Raw genomic sequence first — 18068 nt, 5'->3', positions numbered from 1 at the left:
ATAATTAATTATATCCATAACATACCTATCAGAAATCATATGATCATATCAATAGATGCTGAAAAAATATTTTGATAAAATACAGCAACAATTCCTACTAAAAGTGCTAAAGAGTATACGAATAAATGGTTTGTTGATTAGAATAATAAGCAGTATCTATATGAAGCCATCAACAAGCATTTTATACAATGGAGATACGCTAGAAGCATTCCCAATAAGATCAGGGGTGAAAAAAAAGATGCCAATTATCACCAATGCTATTCAACATTGTATTAGAAATGTTAGACTCAGCAATAAGAAAAGAAAAAGAAATTGAAGAAATTAGAATAGGGAAGGAGACAAAACTCTTATTCTTGGCAGATAAAATGATGGTATACCTAGAGAATCCCAAAAAAGTCATCTAAAAAACTACTAGAAATAATTAGCAACTTTTGGGAAAGTAGCAGAGTATGAAATAAACCCTCAAAAATCCTCAACATTTCTATATATGATTAGTAAAATACAGCAGAAAGAGCTAGAAAGAGAAATCCCATTCAAAGTAACTTCATACAAAATAAAATACCTGGGAGTCTACTTGCCAAGGCAGACTCAAAAACTTTTTGAAAACAATTACAAAATTCTTCTCATACAAATACAATTAGATTTAAATACCTGGGCAAACATCAATTGTTCATGGATGTGTTGAGCTAATATAATAAAAATGACAATTCTACCAAAACTAAACTACTTGTTTTAGTGTCCTACCAATCTAAATTCTAAAAAATTAATTTAATGAGTTAGAAAAAGTTGTAAGTAAATTTATATGGAGAAATAAAATTCAAGAATTTCCAGAGATTCAATGAAAAAAATGCAAAAGGTGGCTTAGCCTTACCAGATCTAAAATTATATTACAAAGCATTGGTCCTCAAAATTTTATGGTATTTTCAAATAAATACAGTAATGGATCAGTGGAATAAAACTAGGAACATTAGCAGGAAATGATTATAGTAATCTGCTGTTTGATAAATTCAAAGTGTCCAGCTATTGGGGATAAAAACTCTTTGTAAAAAATTTTTGGAAAATTGGAAGTTGGTGCGGAAGAAACTTGGATTAGACCAACACCTAACACCCTATACCAAGAAAAGATCCTAATGAAGACAGGATTTAGACATAAAAATCAATAATATAAGAACTAGAAGATCAAGGAGTAGTTTACTTGTCAGATCTATGGAAAAGGAAGCAGTTTTATGACCAAAGAAGAGATAGAGAACATCATTCAAAACAAATTAGATAATTTGACCACATTAAATTAAAAAATATTTTGCAGAGACAAAACTACTGTAACCAAGATCAAAAGAAATGTAGCAAATTGGGAAACAATTTTTTGTAACTAGTATTTCTGACCAAGGATTCATTTCTAGAATATATACAGAGAACTGAGACAAATTTTCAAAAGTAACCAAGCCATTCCCCCATTTACAACTGGACAAATGATACGCAAAGGCAATTTAAAGCTGTGGAAATCAAAACAACCTGTAGTCATCTGAAAAATTGCTCCAAATCATTACTTATTATAAAAATGCAAATTAAAGCATCTATGAATTACTACCTCACACCTCTCAGACTGGCCAATATGAAAACAAAAGCACAATTATCAGTGATGGAGGTGATGGGGAAAATTTATGACACTAATACATTGTTGGTGGAACTGTGAATTCATTCAAACTCTGTAGAGCAATTTGGGATTATGCTCAAAGGGCAACAAAAATGTGCATACCCTTTGACCCAGCAATACCCCTACTGGATGTATACCCTGAAGAGATGATAAAGAAGGGTAAAAAACATCATTTGTACAAAAATATTTACAGCAAACTTGTTTGTAGTGGCACAATGTTGGAAATTAAGTGAATGTCCTTCAATTGGGGAATGGCTTAACAAACTGTGGTATATGTATGTTATGGAACACTACTGTTCTATTAGAAACCAGGAGGGATGGGAATTCAGGGCAACCTTGAGAAATCTGCATGAACTGAAGTTGAGCGAGATGAGCAGAACCAGAAAAACAGTGTACAGCCTGACAGCAACATGGGGGTGATGATCAACCCTGAGGAACTTGCTCATTCTTTCAGTGCAACAACCAGGGACAACTTTGAGTTATCTGCAATGGAAAATTACCATCTGTATCCAGAGAAAGAATTATGGACTTTCAACAAATGCCAAAGACTATTACCATCAAATTAGGCGGAAAAAGCATATTATGATCTAATTTTTCTATCTCATACTTTATATTTCTTCCTTAAGTATATTTCCTCTGTCATCACATTCAACTGAGATCAGTGTTTTACTTGGAACCAATGTAAACATGAACAGAATGTCTTCAGAATGGGGGGGGAAATTGTAAAAACTCAAAAAACATAAAATATTTCTTAAAGAATAAAAAGAAAAAAAAGAAAACAGTCTTTGTTTTAGATCCTAATTATGAATTTTCAAGAGTTTGCAGGAATGTTGTGGTCCCAAAGCATTCCAATACAAATTCTTTCTTTCTCTATATTCCTTGCTTATTTTTCATTATCTTGCTTTAGCTTCATTTTTTGTTCTTTGTCTCCTAACTTGCATTTCTTAATAGTCCTGCATCATGTATTTGTGTCCTTATTACATTAGAAACTAAAAAGATTGATTTTATTTTATCCGTCTCTCTCTCTCTCTCTCTCTCTCTCTCTCTCTCTCTCTCTCTCTCTCTCTCTCTTTCTCCTAATCTCAGCTTTTTTGTGATACAGTTTTCAAGATTCTCAACACTAATGTCATTAACTCTTTTCACTAACCTTTGTATTTTTCCCCTTTTCTTCAATCTCTCTTTTGTTAATTTATCATTTACTCTATCCCACAAGAAACTTAGATTAGTAGATGGAATATATGGTTTCTAGTTATATACTATCATTTAGATTGTTTATAACTTTGCATAAGTTATTACTTCTTCTCAAAGTCCCCCCCTTCCTTATCTGTGAAATTAATACTTTGGACTTCATAGGTTTCTAGTGATTCTTTCAATTCTGGAATTCTATGAATTTCTCTCTTACATTTTATCAGTATCAAGCCTGCCTCCTTTTGTTTCCTTATATTTCTAGAAAGATTAGGGCTACAAGAAGTCAGCATATCAGTCAGGCTGCTATTATTGTTTATACCTATAACATACTCAAAAAAAATCATCTTTTGGTGAAATTTCTCTATATCGTATCTCAGGGAAGCAAGTGAGTTCCCAGGTTATACAAGCTTGATGATTTCTGACCTTGACCTCATAAATAAAAAATATGTTTTACCCTAGAAATATGTCAATTTTTAACTTTCATATCTTTTATTTCCTTGTCCTTTCAGTTTGACAAAATGCTTCTCAGTTTTTAATGCTGTTTAAAGTATTTGCATTGATTTATCACTTGACCTAAGTATAATTTTCTTTACAAATTATTTAACACTGAAAAAGGCAATGAAAACACATAGACTAGAATAATAAAGTAAACCTGGTGTAGGGCATAGTTATCATTATAAAAGAAGTAGTTTTTGCTTCTGTAAAAACACTAGGTTTCACATGTAATTCTACGACTCAAATAGGATGGTAGTTGAACTAATATTTTCTTTGTCTAAAGGTTGGTAAGTATCTTTTAGAAACAATGATCTCAATACAATCTTTCCCTTCCAACTCTTAGTCATTTCCTACACTACTTTGCAAAAAAGTTGGGAAATGTATGAAGTTATAAAGAATGCCAATTATGCAAAAAAAGTCTTTCTTCTGAAATGCCAGGGAATAAGTAAAGTGTGTGCAAGGCAAAAATAACAGGAAATCATTTAGTTAAATACTCTTATTGTTATATATGCATTATATAGTGATGTTCAAATTATTTTGGACAAATTATAATTTTTATGGAGTTTCCTTTTCTGACAGTGATAATTATATTTGGATTTTTCCTAATACTAGAGTGACTTAAAATAACTGACCTCATTTTCTGGATATTGTGTCATACATATATGTGTCATTATGGTCTTTCCTTATGTTATAAAGTATGTGTTTTTTTTAAAAAATATTCATTTATAAAAGTAAATGTGAAAATGTTATAGAGGGCACACTTCAATAACTGTTAGAAACATTTTAAAGACAATTGATAAGATGCTAAACATTTCAAGAATTATTCAAATGCACAAAGAAACGGGATAAGTTTTACCAAAATGCAAAGGTAAGTTAAATTGAATTTAAAAAGTATTTGCAAAAAAGCCTTAAAAATGACAAAAATAGTAAAAAAATGTTAATTATTAATCTAATTCCTTTTAAAAGAAAACAAAGACTTTTAGCATGATCAGTAGCTAATGTTTTTATTATTGATTCTTCTATAACCAGCATGCACACACAAATACAGAAAAAGACCAACACAAAGTTGGAGACAGAGATGCAGAGATTCAGATGATAGAGAGAGAGAGAGAGAAAGAGAGAGAGAGAGAGAGAGAGAGAGAGAGAGAGAGAGAGAGAGAGAGAGAGAGAGAGAAGAGACTAGTCTTTGTTACAAAGAAAGAAAAATCACTTCCATAGTCAAGAAAATATAGAGAGAATATTTAAGATAGGAAAAGAGCATTTTTTTAAATGAAAACCACCTTTATAGTTAATGTTTTACCAAAATAATTGCCAAATGAAGTCTAGAATGAATCTTTAAGGTTGTCATCAGACTATAAAATATCTCTTTTCTTAAAAAGAAAAAAAAATTGGGGAAACCTTATGCACCCAGTGACTCTGAACTTCTTGAGCTAAAGCAATAATGAATTCTGATAAAAATATTTTGAAAAAGGAGAATTATTGCGAATTAGCAAGAATAATAAAAAACTGTATAAATATGCACACACACAAATACATAGAACAGACAAACAGACAGACAGACAGACAGACAAAGAGAGAGAGAGAGAGAGAGAGAGAGAGAGAGAGAGAGAGAGAGAGAGAGAGATTGAGAACTATTAAGAAACATATTTAAGAGGTAATGATAAGCATACCTTGGTTTAGGGATTCACCTGCTTTGAAAAGTGAATTAATTGAAAACCTATGGGTTACTCAAGGCTTAAATTTGGACAAATGAAATATTTGCCTAATTTTCATTGCATAGCCAATACAATTTGCAGTTTCAGGATGAAGAATTATGTTTGTGTTTCAAAATATTATGAATCAGTTCTAAATTATGCAATACAAGTGGCTAAAGAAAGATTTTGTAGATGTTAAAAAATCTATGAGGCTTATTTTTTATCAACACATTTAATGACTTTATTTTGTCCCTAGAAATTCATATGTAGCACTATGCATTTCAATATATCATTTGCTTGCTCAGAAATTTCAAGGTTATTCATGTTGCCTCCAAAACAAAATACATTAAAATAAAAAAAGATGAATGAAACCATGAATGAACCAATGAATTATATAATGACTAAAATAATCATTTTTTTTAAATAAAAGGGGGGGAGCGGCTAGGTGGCTCAGTGGATAGAGCACCGGCCCTGGAGTCAGGAGTACCTGAGTTCAAATCCGACCTCAGACACTTAATAATCACCTAACTGTGTAACCTTGGGCAAGCCACTTAACCCCATTGCTTTGCAAAAACTAAAACAATCCTCCTTCTCTCTCTCTCTTCCTCGGCGCTGCCAGTGGAGGGGTCGTCATCTCTTCGCTGGCGTCATGCCTGCCCTCAGACCCCTCGTGAAGCCCAAAATCATCAAGAAGTGGACCAAGAAGTTCGTCCGACACCAGTCTGACAGATATGTGAAGATCAAGAGAAACTGGCGTAAATCAAGAGGCATTGATAACAGAATGCAAAGACGATTCAAGGGCCAGATTTGATTCCCAGTATTGGTTATGGAAGCAATTAGAAGACAAAACATATGTTACCAAGTGGATTCAGGAAGTTTTTGGTGCACAATGTCAAAGAACTTGAAATACTCCTGATGTGCAACAAATCTTACTGTGCTGAGATTGCTCACAATGTTTCCTCTAAGAATCGTGAATTCATTGTGGAGAGAGCAGCTCAGCTAGCTATCAAGATCACCAATCCAAATACTAGACTGAGGAGTGAAGAAAATGAGTAAAAAGCTTTGCACATTTTTATTTGTGTTAAATAAACACTCAAACTTCAAAAAAATAAATAAAACAAAATACAAACAACTTCTGATAGATTTTATTTTTTTCTTTTTTGGAAAGACAATAAAATTATGTGACCTGCACAAAATTACTCACCTAGAAAATTAGTATGTGAGAGAAGAGAACAATTAGGTTGTAATTGAACTCAGGTCCTCCGGACCACATGGCTGGTGCTGAAACCACTGCACCGCCTAATTGTTCTCTTCTCTAATTGATTTTAAAATTCTTTAACCAACTTGATCCAACCGACATTCCAGACTTTTGCACATTACTACATTCATATAATCTATTTTAGTCTATTAAAATTTGCCTATTTCCTATCCTCTGCATGAAATATTCTATTGTCCATATTTTTGCCTTTGCATAGACTAGATCCCTGGACTGGAATACAAAACTTCCTCATCTCCACTTGATACAATTATTATCTTTTCTCAGTGTCTGACTCAAAATACAACTACGAGAAGCAAGCCTATCAAGTCATTATTTCTCCAACTGCTAGTTTCTCTCCTCAACTAATATTACATTATATTTATTTTTTAATTAAATGCATGTAGTATTTCCCACAAACACACATTAGTTTTTCAAGACAGATGACTACACTTTTTCTTCACTGTAGTATCATGTACTATCTTCTGTACAAAATCATTCTATTGTCCATCTTTTGTCTTTCCATTGTCTGGACCCCTAGATTGGAATCAAGATGTCCTCATTGCCATCTCTTAGAATTACTAAATTTTCCTAAAGTTTGACCCAAGTACTAAAAACTATAGGAAGCAAGTATATCATATCATTATTTTCTGCTCATTAAAATTATATTATTTTTATTTTATTTTATATTTATGCATTATTTCTTAGCAGAGCATGTAAGCTATTTAAGAAAGCGTATTATATTTTGTTCTATTGCAATTCTTTCTTTGGTCTCAGGAATGTTCCAGGAGCTATCAGTCCTTTCCTATCCTTGAAGACTGCACATTCAAAGAATAGCTACTTGGGTTTGATCTATGTAACATAAAATTAAATCTCAATCCTAGAAATCTGAAGATGCTTCCTAGTTTAAGATTTCAAAGATTCATAATTTAATTTATGTCATTACTCCCCAATTATGATAAGGACAGCCAAGAAATATTATAATTGGTTTCATGAGTTTTGCGGTCAAACTTTAAATTAATCTGCTCCTCAAGCAGCAAATAATCTATATGTCAAAATTTTCCAATTTCATAAGACTGACCCAATCTAATTACCATTAAGAATCCAAAATCACTTCCATATCATCATGAAGAAGATATCACAGGACTTCAATGACTGTTGGTCATTTTTAAATTGAACAAAAGATAGGCAAGAACCATGAAAGAATAAATCAAGTAATTAATTTGGGTTGTCTTTGTTTTGTTTCAAAAATACAAAGCAACGAAATCCATATTTCACCTTTTTTTATCTTACTTAGTTTCCAAGTGAGTCACCTACTTTTCCAAGGTACCTAATCTTTTTCACCCTACTTCTTTTAGAATCTGCTCTCTTATAAATTTGTATCATTCACCAAACTATTCACATTAGAGTTTAATTTGGTAAGTCTCTTCAAATTCATTTAAGCATAGACATTTAAGCATTGACCATATTGTCACAGCACAAACAATCTATATAACTCATCTATTAATCCATTTATTTTAGACACAAAATGTTCACTCAAGACACCTGGCATTCACAATCATCAGTCTGACCATTATTACTTTTATCATTATCAGAGTCATATACACGATCCAGGCAAGGGAAAATCACTTTAAGTATAAACCAACTGAGTCACCATTCTTGTTCTTCTTATTCATTCAAAATTAGTCAAAAGGAAAGCATAATATCTTATATATAAACTATTTACTCTATATGAAAGTAATGTAAAGGATAATCATAACATTTACTCAATAAAAGGATAAAAAAAAGAAATTATTTTAAAAAAAAAGGAAAGTTTACTTCTAAATTTGGGATAAAATCTGCCAAAAATGTATTTACCACCCAAAAGTATTGAACAAAATAGCCACACAACTATAGAAATCTTCATGTAAAGTAAAAAAAAAAAACATAGATATTGTTTTTTCATATACCTGGGGTAAATAAAACCTGTACTGTATGTCTTGATATCCAGATCCCTTAAAAGAAATATCTTCAACCCACTCCATTTGCTAAGCAAAAGCATTTCTATTACTCCTGTGAAATGTCAATCTTCTTTAGCACCTTTAGAATGTCCACCTTTATCAGGACATTGAAAAAATATTAAGCTATTTCGGCAAGGATGTCACAGGATAGACCCCAGGAAAACAGCTTACAAACTTTGTCTTTCTCCTCTCTTAAGCTAAAGAGAATAAAAAAATAAGGCAATAGACATTCTAGATAAGTTCCCTCTTTCATATTATGCATGTCCATGAAGACAATGTGAACTTATCTAAATCTTCAGCATCAGGATTCTACTTTCTTCAACCAGTTTGCAACTTCTGAAGTTCTCTCCCCAATCAGAAAAGCACTTGCATGACCTGTTTTCATTCAGCCTTCTAATGTAATTTAACCTGATCTTATGATCCTCTGTACAGTTCAAGCAATAATGGGCAGGCTCTGTCATTACTTCCTTCTTTCAGTTGTTGTACTTTATTCTTGTAACCTTTGGATTTTTTTATATTTTCTTTTTCTGACCTCTTCAGATATCTAATGCTTCAAATTAAGCTTCCTCATGAGTAAAGTCAACTCTCAGTTTGAAAATGTACACAGTTCTTCTACGCATGACACAATTTACAATATACAAATTTGCCATGACTATAAGAATCTCTATTATTTGTAATTACTCAGTTATTTACTTCCAAACTCTGAAAAAAGTCATATGCAATTATCTGGTGGACAATAATGTGTTGTAGCTATCACAAGTTTCATTGTTTGAACTCCCAGGACTCCCCAGTCCTGACAGAACAGCCATATACTCCAAGCAATTTTATCTCCTGGATTGAGCATATTCTCTAGTTGAATTTTTGTCCAATATTGTACTCAATTGTCCTTTTTCCCTCTCTTTCAGCAGATAAAATATCCTTTAAAAAAGATCAATAATCTGACAAGATTATTTAAATTTAATTTTTACAAATCACTTTATTCTTCAAAATTTTTCAGTGCAAGTTGTATAGATGTAATTGTCTTAAATGTGCAGATGAGAAGACTATAGTGCCAAAAGTGAAGCAACCTGCTGGTTGCAGAATTAATAAGTGTTAGAGTGGGAATTTCAAATACAAGAATACTGTTTGTGTGTGAGAGCATATACATACATACACATACACACAAACACAAACACATATTTATAATTATACCTTACATGGGCAAATATATATGCAAGGATTTGCATATGTGAGTATATATTATAATATTCATTATATACATAGCATGCATCAATAAATCTAAATAAATATAAGCACATATACATATGTATATACCCTTAAGGAGATCTTAAAAATGGCTTTAATGAACTTGAATTACTTTATAGAAATTTCTTTATATTATATATATAAATTCCTTCATATATATATATATATATAATTCTTTATAGAATTTCTTATAGAAATCTGCCATCTATAAGTTTCATTTAATTTACCCAGGAGAGTCTCCAACTAAAACGAGACTTAAGGACCATAGGACTTTGGACTGAATTGGAATAGACTTTAGAAGACATATAAACCAAATCTTTCAATTAACACATGTGGAAATTGAAAATCTAAGAGATTGAATTGAGTCTCATAAAGGCAATGACAGAAGTGAGATTTGAACCCAAGTCCCTTGCATAAAAATCTAATATTGACTCACTATATCACATTCCCTGTCTTACACAGGTATTTGTTTTTTTTTTTCTTTTTCCTCTGACCCCATCATTGCTGTTTAATGAATAGTTTTAGATTTGGACTTGTGACCTTATCCAAAGCCATCACAGAGGGTGCAATTTTAGCAGCCTAAAGACTAAAGGATTACTCCAAGCAGGGATAATAGAGAGTACATCATAGAATCAAGTCTTATACAGATTTAGTACTCTGTAGGATTAGCATGTATTGCTATTCAAGATTAGGAGAATTAGATGACTCATGAATGAACTGAGTCTTAACTGAAGATTTAAACAACTCCTAATGAAGATGAATGGTTCTCTGAAACCCAGGGCAACATAGTTTTTGACGCCAAAGATCTGAATCTCAAAAGTAGCCCATGATTCAAAGTAACCACAAGCCATTACTCGGAACAATTTTTTGAAATAAAGAAATGTAAAAAAGGTCACAGTTTTTATTCTAACTTAATTATAGGACTACTCTCACATATTGGAAGCATTTGGAAGAAGCCAGTTGAATGAATTTGATTCTTATGACATTTTAATACTAACATTTTATACACAGTAAAAATGATTGCTTAAAAATTCATGAAAATATCTGCAGAGCTTAATGTGGAGTATTTGTCTCTTTTAGTGCAGGGAGGGAAGACTAACTTTGATTTTATTTTCAAATTTATAAAGGGAAGAAGCAAGAAATCTGAAACTAAGAACTAGACAGAATTTGCAGTTAACTTTATAATGTATGTGAGTTTTCAGCTATCAAGACAGAAAGTAAGACTGATAAACTACATTGAACACCTAACATGTGTAAAGACAAAGGTGAGAGACGAATGAATAGAAAATCTTATTTTGTGGGCAACAAGTTGCAACTTGAGCTTTTCCCTGATGAAATTATGTTGTTTCAGGTATATATTACATCAATGTGGCAATGTTCCTAAGAGTTCCCATTTCAGTAATTTAGTATGATAGTTTTTGTAAGAACCTTAAAGGTTGTTTGACCCTATTCCTATTCCATTTCTTAATAACTTTAAAGCATTCACTTTAGGAAGATCCACTTCTATCTTACTGAGATATACCATTGTATTTCTTTTGAATTTGGTGTTGTGGTCTTGTTGTGATAGTAAAGAATTGGAAATTCAAGGAATGCTTATCAATTGAGGAAAATCTGAATTTGCAATATATATGATTATGATGGGATTCTATTATCCAATAAGAAATAATTCAAAAAAATTAAGAAAATACAATTTGATGCAGTGAGAAGGGAGCAGAACCAGAAGATCACTGCACACACTAATAGCAAAATCATATTGATGATCAGTTGTGAAATAATTAACTATTCTGATTACTACAAATCAAGATAATTAAAATGACTCATGACAAAAAAATGCAATCCAGAGAACCTATAAGCTCAATACAAATTGATGTCCAATTTTTAAACTTTACTTTCCTTGATTTTCTGCATAATTTCTAACATGGAAAAGTTTTTCATGATTTCATATGTATCATGATATAATATTGTCTACCTTTCTGTTTTATTGTTTGCCTTTCAATAACTGGGATAATTGGGGAGAAAGAGAGAATTTGGATAGCAAAATTTAAAAGTATGCTATAAACAAATAAAAATTAATTTAAAATTTGGTGCTAAGGAAAGCAAACTGAATTAGTAAATAGAAAATTAAAAAGTAAAAAAGTCCACTATTGTGGGGAGGACAGGAAAGATACTTGAGACCAGAATCAAGGTGGACAAAGATATGAAGAACAGCATCAAAATGAAAAAAAAAATACATGCATCTATCTCATGAGGTAATTAGGTAATTTCTTGTGATTTTGCATCATCTGTACTTATATCTGTAAAGTTAATCAAATTTCATTAGATTGCATGTTATTTGATGAAAAAGACTATCTTTTGTTTCCCTTTGTTTCTCTAGTCCTTAGTCCAGTGGTCTGGATTTAATTGCCATTTAATAAATAATTATTGATTTTTTTATTGATTATTTCAGGTAGCAACCAAAGACTTGTTTTCAGGGATGAATAAGATTCTAGAGAACTACAAGATGATGAGATTTTCTCTGTCTGTTTGTGCTTTTGATTCGTGTGTGTATGTGTGGTGATGTATACTGTTTCTTAAATCATTCCCTCTGTTGATTAAGTTAAGCACTACATATCTTCTCCATAACTATTGCCCAAAGAAGTCAAAATAAGTTGGATGAATTATGTTCATGTTTACAGACATGTAAATAAACAATTAGCCACAGCAGTTATCCAAAAGGCTAAAGAAAGGAAGGATCCTGGGTCTCACTACATGAAAGTGTGGATGGGCACAAAGATTATAATGTAACCTGCAGATAGTGTACAGGATTATGAGATCCTTGAGAGAAGAGACTTTTGTTTGTTTCTATGTTTGTTTGCTTTGCTTTGCTTTGCTTTGTATCCTCAGCACTCAGTATAGCGCATAAAAAAGAATAGGCAACAAAAAAATGCTTATTGACTTTTCTTATTGATTGAGGGTCCTGAAATTTTCAAATAACATACTTGTAAAAGGAAAATGCAAGTTTGTCAACACTCTACAAGAAAACAAGAATGGGTTACAAGAAGTACAAGAAGGCAATTTTACTCACCAGGTTATCAGAGAGTATCATGCATTCCTTGAAATATTGAAAGAAGAATGAGAGAGAGAGAGAGAGAGAGAGAGAGAGAGAGAGAGAGGAGAGAGAGAGAGAGAGAGAGATTTAAAAATAAAAATACCATCCGATTCAAGTTCAGTCCCCACCAACCTTGGTGGAGCCAAATAGTATAAAGTAAGTCTAGGAAACTCCCTGAATTTTTCTCCAAACAATCTTGAATAAAACCTCTGCACAGACACAAAAGTTAAAGATCCCATTTAGGGAAAAAAAAGAAAAAGGGGGAAACAAGTACTCAACTCAAGAAATCTTGGTATAAACATCTGTCTCTTCTGGGTAAAATGAGGAGAGTAGCCCAGCACAGGCAAGAGAGCAGAAAAGCCAGTTGCAGGCTCATAGCACCTCAAATCAAGGGTCAGTAAGCCAGTATTGCAGCAGGACAGCAGTGAGAGCTCCCACCCCAGCTCTTGAGAAATAGTTCAAGCCACGGGAAGACTGGTACAACAGATGAGATAGGATGAGTTACCATAATGCAGGGGGAAATAAAACTGCTGCATAGGCAACCACTTGGCATGTAGAAAACTGAGACTGCTCAAAACCAGGAAATAAATAGCTGCATAACCACAACTTGGCAAGGGAAAAGCCAAGGTTACTCTAAAGGAGGAGAAAAAAATTGTTGAGTAGGCAATGTCATAAGTAAGAAACAAGATCCCAGACCCAGCAGAAAAAGTTCATGATTGTACTTCCTGTGTCACAGGAGGAGAGCTCAAACATCAAAATGAAGAGCATCAAAAGTGCTAACTGTAGAAAATTACTATTCTGTGAGGAATGAAAAAAATGTCATTTCAGAAGAGGAAAGCAGTTGAAAAACTACATATATGTGAAGTCATTTGTGACATGACCTAAATCCAAAAATGGCTCTTAGAAGAGCTTAGAAAGGACTTTTATAACCAAAGAAGAGAGGAAGAAGAAAATGGAGAAAAAATAGAACTGTAAAGGAGAATTATGAAAAATTGACTGGAAAAAATCAACTTTATAATTATAAAAACATCATCAAAAAGTAAAAATCAGCCAACTACAAAAGTAATATAAATCTTTTAAAAACTTTATTTATTTAAGGTAATGTGTTTAAGTGTCTGACCAAAGTAACACAGCTAGGCAATTATTAAGTGTCTGAGACCAGATCTGAACTCATGTCCTCCAGGGACAATGCTCCATGCACTGCCCAAGAGAGTTCCCCAAAAGTAATGTAATTAAAGAAAAAGCAAAATTAACCAACTATAAAAGGGAAAACAAAAGCTAGCTGAAGAAAATAAAAGCCTAAAAATTGGATTAGGACAAATGGAAACTATGAGACACAAAGATTGCATCAACAAATGTTTGAAAAAATAGAAGAAAATATAAAGTATTTCTTTGGAAAAAATGACTAACTTGTAAAATAGATCTGGGAGATATAATTTATAAATAATTGGTCCACCTGAAAGCCTCAATGAAAAATAGAGCTTGGAAAATATATTTCAGGAAATTATTATGGAACACTAACCTAATTCCCAAGAAGAAAACGACAAAGTGGTTCTTGAAAGAATCCACTGGTCACCTTCAGTAGAAGATCCCAGAATAAAAACTCCAAGTAATTCAGTAGCCAAATTTCAGAATCCTCAGCTAAAGGAGACAGTACTGTAAGCAAGCAAAATAAGTAATTTTAATACCTGAGAAAACACAATCTGAATTATACAGAACTTTTCAACTTAATATTAAAAGATCAGAGGTTTTGGAATCGGATATTTCTGGGGTCAACAGAACTTAGATAAAAAAAATCAACTACCCTGCAAATTTCAAAATATTCTTTCAGGGGGAAAGATGAAGTTTCAGTGAAATAGAGGAATTTCAAACTTATCTGCTCAAAAGATCTGAACTGAAGAGAAAATGCTGTCTTCAAATATATGTCTTAAGAGATATGCATTTCTATTAGGTCAGTTGAAAGAAACATTCTTAGCAAAAAGGCATGGGAATAGATTGATCATGAAAGTAACAGTGCTTAAACTAATACTGTACTCATGAGGGTTGAATATACTTAGAAGGAAAGTACTTGGTGTAAATATATTTATGGATCTTGAAGTGATTTTACTTTACATGATCCTTTAGCTCACTAGGATTGTATTTCTACTGGGGCAGAGGGAGAGAGTATACTTAGAGGGACTGGACATAAATAGATCATAAAATGATTTTGCTTAATGTGATCCTTAGAATTCATAAGGAGTATAATTCTATGGAGGGTACTTTGTGGAATAAATTGATTGCAATATGATGGTGTTTATGACTTTTGAAAATTTTATTTCTAATGGGACAATTTAGGGGAGTGAACTTGGGCAGATGCTATGGGTATGAAATGACTATGAGATAATAATACTTATCAATCAATCAATTAATCTTGAGAATTGTACTTCTATCAGAATAAACAAAAGGACTATATCTTGCTGGAATTTGAGAGTACAAGACAGGTTTAAAACATATTAAGACTTGAAAAGAAGGATTGTAATAGCAGAATGTGAAGCCTTGGAGGATAAATTATACCAAAAAAAGAGGCAACATTACATGTTATAGAAAAGGGAAGGAAGAGAATGTGAGTAAAGAGTAAATCTCATTGTCAACAGATTTGACCCAAAGAGAGAATAACATACATTCCCCAATGGGTTTTAAAATGTATTCAACCCTATAGGCAAGTAGGGCAGGGGCAGAGGAAAGAAAGGGAAAGGAGGGACTGATAAAAGGGAGGGAGAAAATAAAAGCAAAGATAAAGTTAAGTAAAACTTAAATGGAAAAGAGACAGAAGGGCTAATGGAAAGGTAGTTCTAATACTTCCATATCAAAGAAGAACAAAATGACATCACTGTGCTTGAAACAAATTACACTGTGTCTGACTGTGACTGATCAGAACAATAAGAGCTCAGAATGCGCAAGTTTGGGAACAAAAAAAATCCATGGGAACACCTGGGTTGCTTACTCTAAATCAAAGTATGTCACATTTCTTTTGAACTGCTTCAATATGGCTCTCCTCACAGTCTTCTGCACTGTCCCTGTTTTTAGTGTGCCATGCCAGTGACTGCCATGCTACATAGTCAGTTTTAAAGTTTTTTTAATGACATTTTTATTTTTTTCACTTACATTGTCATGAAAGTTTTTCGACATTCATCTACATGCATATGTATATTTTTAAAGTAAAGAATTTTTTCCACTAACTTCTCAAACCTCTCCCCTCAGAGGTAAAGAGAGTGAATATAGTACATACATATAGATGATTAACATGTTTATAAACTAAGCATTTTTGGTATGAGGAATTAGGATTAAGGGAAAAGGAGGGGGCAGCTAGGTGGCGTAGTGGATAGAGCACCAGCCCTGGAGTCAGTAGTACCTGAGTTCAAATCCGGTCTCAGACACTTAATAATTACCTAGCTATGTGGCCTTGGTCAAGCCAGTCAACCCCATTTGCCTTGCAAAAACCTAAAATAAAGGGGGGGGGGGAGGAAAAGGAAAAAAAAATCATTAAATAAAAAGAAAAACATAAGAGAAACTTATAAAAAGTGAATGCAATGTTCCTTCAGATAAAGGGGTTTATGTTTTGTTCTGTTTTTCTTCCACTGAATGTGGATAGCATTGTCTATAGAAGGCTTCTTAGGGTTGTTCTAAACTTGAGAGAAGAGGATCTATCAAGGTTGATCAACTCACAATGTTAGTATTAATGTGTACAATGTTCTCTTGGTTCTGCTTTCTTCACTGAAAATCAGTATCTAATTCATTCCATGCTTCTCTGGAGTAAAATCATTCAAAGACTATTTTGTCTTCTTGACTTAGTAGATTTGGAAAGTTTTCCCATATAATTTTCTGAATTATATTTTCTAGGCTCTCTTTTGATCTAGGCTTTGGTAGACCAATAATTCACAAGTTTTCTCACCTGGATCTATTTTCCAGGTCGTTTGATTTTCCTAAAAAGGTACTTTATGTTTTCCTTAATTTTTAAAGTATTTTTATTTATTTTTTGATGGAATCTTGGAGTTTCATTGATTCATTGCCTTCTATTTATCCAATTCCAATTTTTAGGGTTTTATTTTCTTCAGTTTTGTCATAGTTCCTTTCCCAGATGGTTAATTTTCCTTTTTTGCTAAGTTGCATTCCTTTTCCATTGGGTTTATTTTATTTTTTGAGAAGTTACAATCTTATGTCATAATTTTACCTCTTTTTAAAAAAATTATTAAAGAAGATATAACACATAAGAAAATGGTCAGTAATGAAAGACAGGGACAAAAAAGCTGACAAGCTATGTTTGACTGGGCCAGGGAGTCAGAGAAAAGTTGTTTAGAGAAGACTGGCCCTGAGGAAAGATCCCACCTAGATTTTTATAGACTTGTCTTCATTCTGAGGGCAAAATGTGGATTCCCTTCCTCTTTCCTGGACCCAGATTAGATAGAGGGTGAAGCCTAAGGAGATCATGATACAAATTTTACAGTAAGCAATGAATCAATGGTAGTTAATTTACATCAAGAATGGGGATCCCCGCCCAACTGGACAAGAATAGCAGCCTTTAGGATTACAAATTTTGTTTCTGTTACAATCACTATTCTTTATATCTTTTCCATGGGAATCAATTTATATCTCCACCAAATTTCTACATTCATAATTCTCTAGATCTATTCGTTGCATCATTCCCCCCCTCAAAATTATTTGGGACCCAGTTTCTTTTGGGCCTTTCAGATAACATTTGGTGAGGACTTCATTGAAGCAGGGTCCAAAGAATGATTTTTTGGTACAGATGGCTGGCATTCTGCAGAGGCTGATCATGGAGATACACAGCAAGAGAAACAAAAATCAAGGAAAAAAAATTGAGGTATTGTAACAGAGATAGTGTTTTAAAAGAGGTCCAATAAAAAAAAACAAACTAGAGGGTCTCTAATGGGCAAGAATTATACTTTATAATCCTAGGTCAGTATCAAAATACCTTTTATAAAGACATGGGATCCAGGGTAGCTAGGTGGCACAGTGGATAGAGTACTGGCCCTGGAGTCATGTAGAGGGCCAGCCCCTGGGAGTAATATTCACATATCCTTGGTGACTTTTTTCCATCAAAAATATGTATTATTTCTCATTTTATGGATCTGTTGGCGCACCAGTGAACCATGACTTGGGATAATCTGTGGCTCCCAAGGTGGTTGTAAAAGGTTTTTCTGATAGAGAAGTATGCAGATTTCTAAGAACAAATATTGTAAATTTATCCAGGAAATTGTAAAACTGGGTCACCTTTAACTGGTCATTCCTGGGAGAAGTTTTTGCTATAAAATGTCTGATTTTCCAAAAATAAAGTTGGTAGATTTTCACTTCCCAACCTTTTGTTCTTGGGTATATTTTTCTACCTGACCAGATTCTTAGAAATTCATGTCCAGTCCCACACCAGAGCTATGGTGGTCTATAGAATCAG

At 32.9% G+C, this 18068-nt stretch overlaps 1 pseudogene; it reads left to right on the top strand.

The window, feature by feature from the left end:
- Positions 1–5680: 5680 nt before the first annotated feature.
- LOC141514970 (large ribosomal subunit protein eL32 pseudogene) lies at positions 5681–6112 on the top strand (annotated as a pseudogene).
- Positions 6113–18068: the final 11956 nt, after the last annotated feature.

This window comes from Macrotis lagotis, chromosome 1 (genome assembly GCF_037893015.1).
Source record: "Macrotis lagotis isolate mMagLag1 chromosome 1, bilby.v1.9.chrom.fasta, whole genome shotgun sequence".
NCBI classification, from domain to species: Eukaryota; Metazoa; Chordata; class Mammalia; order Peramelemorphia; family Peramelidae; genus Macrotis; species Macrotis lagotis.
This window is presented reverse-complemented; position numbering and strand designations above follow the sequence as displayed.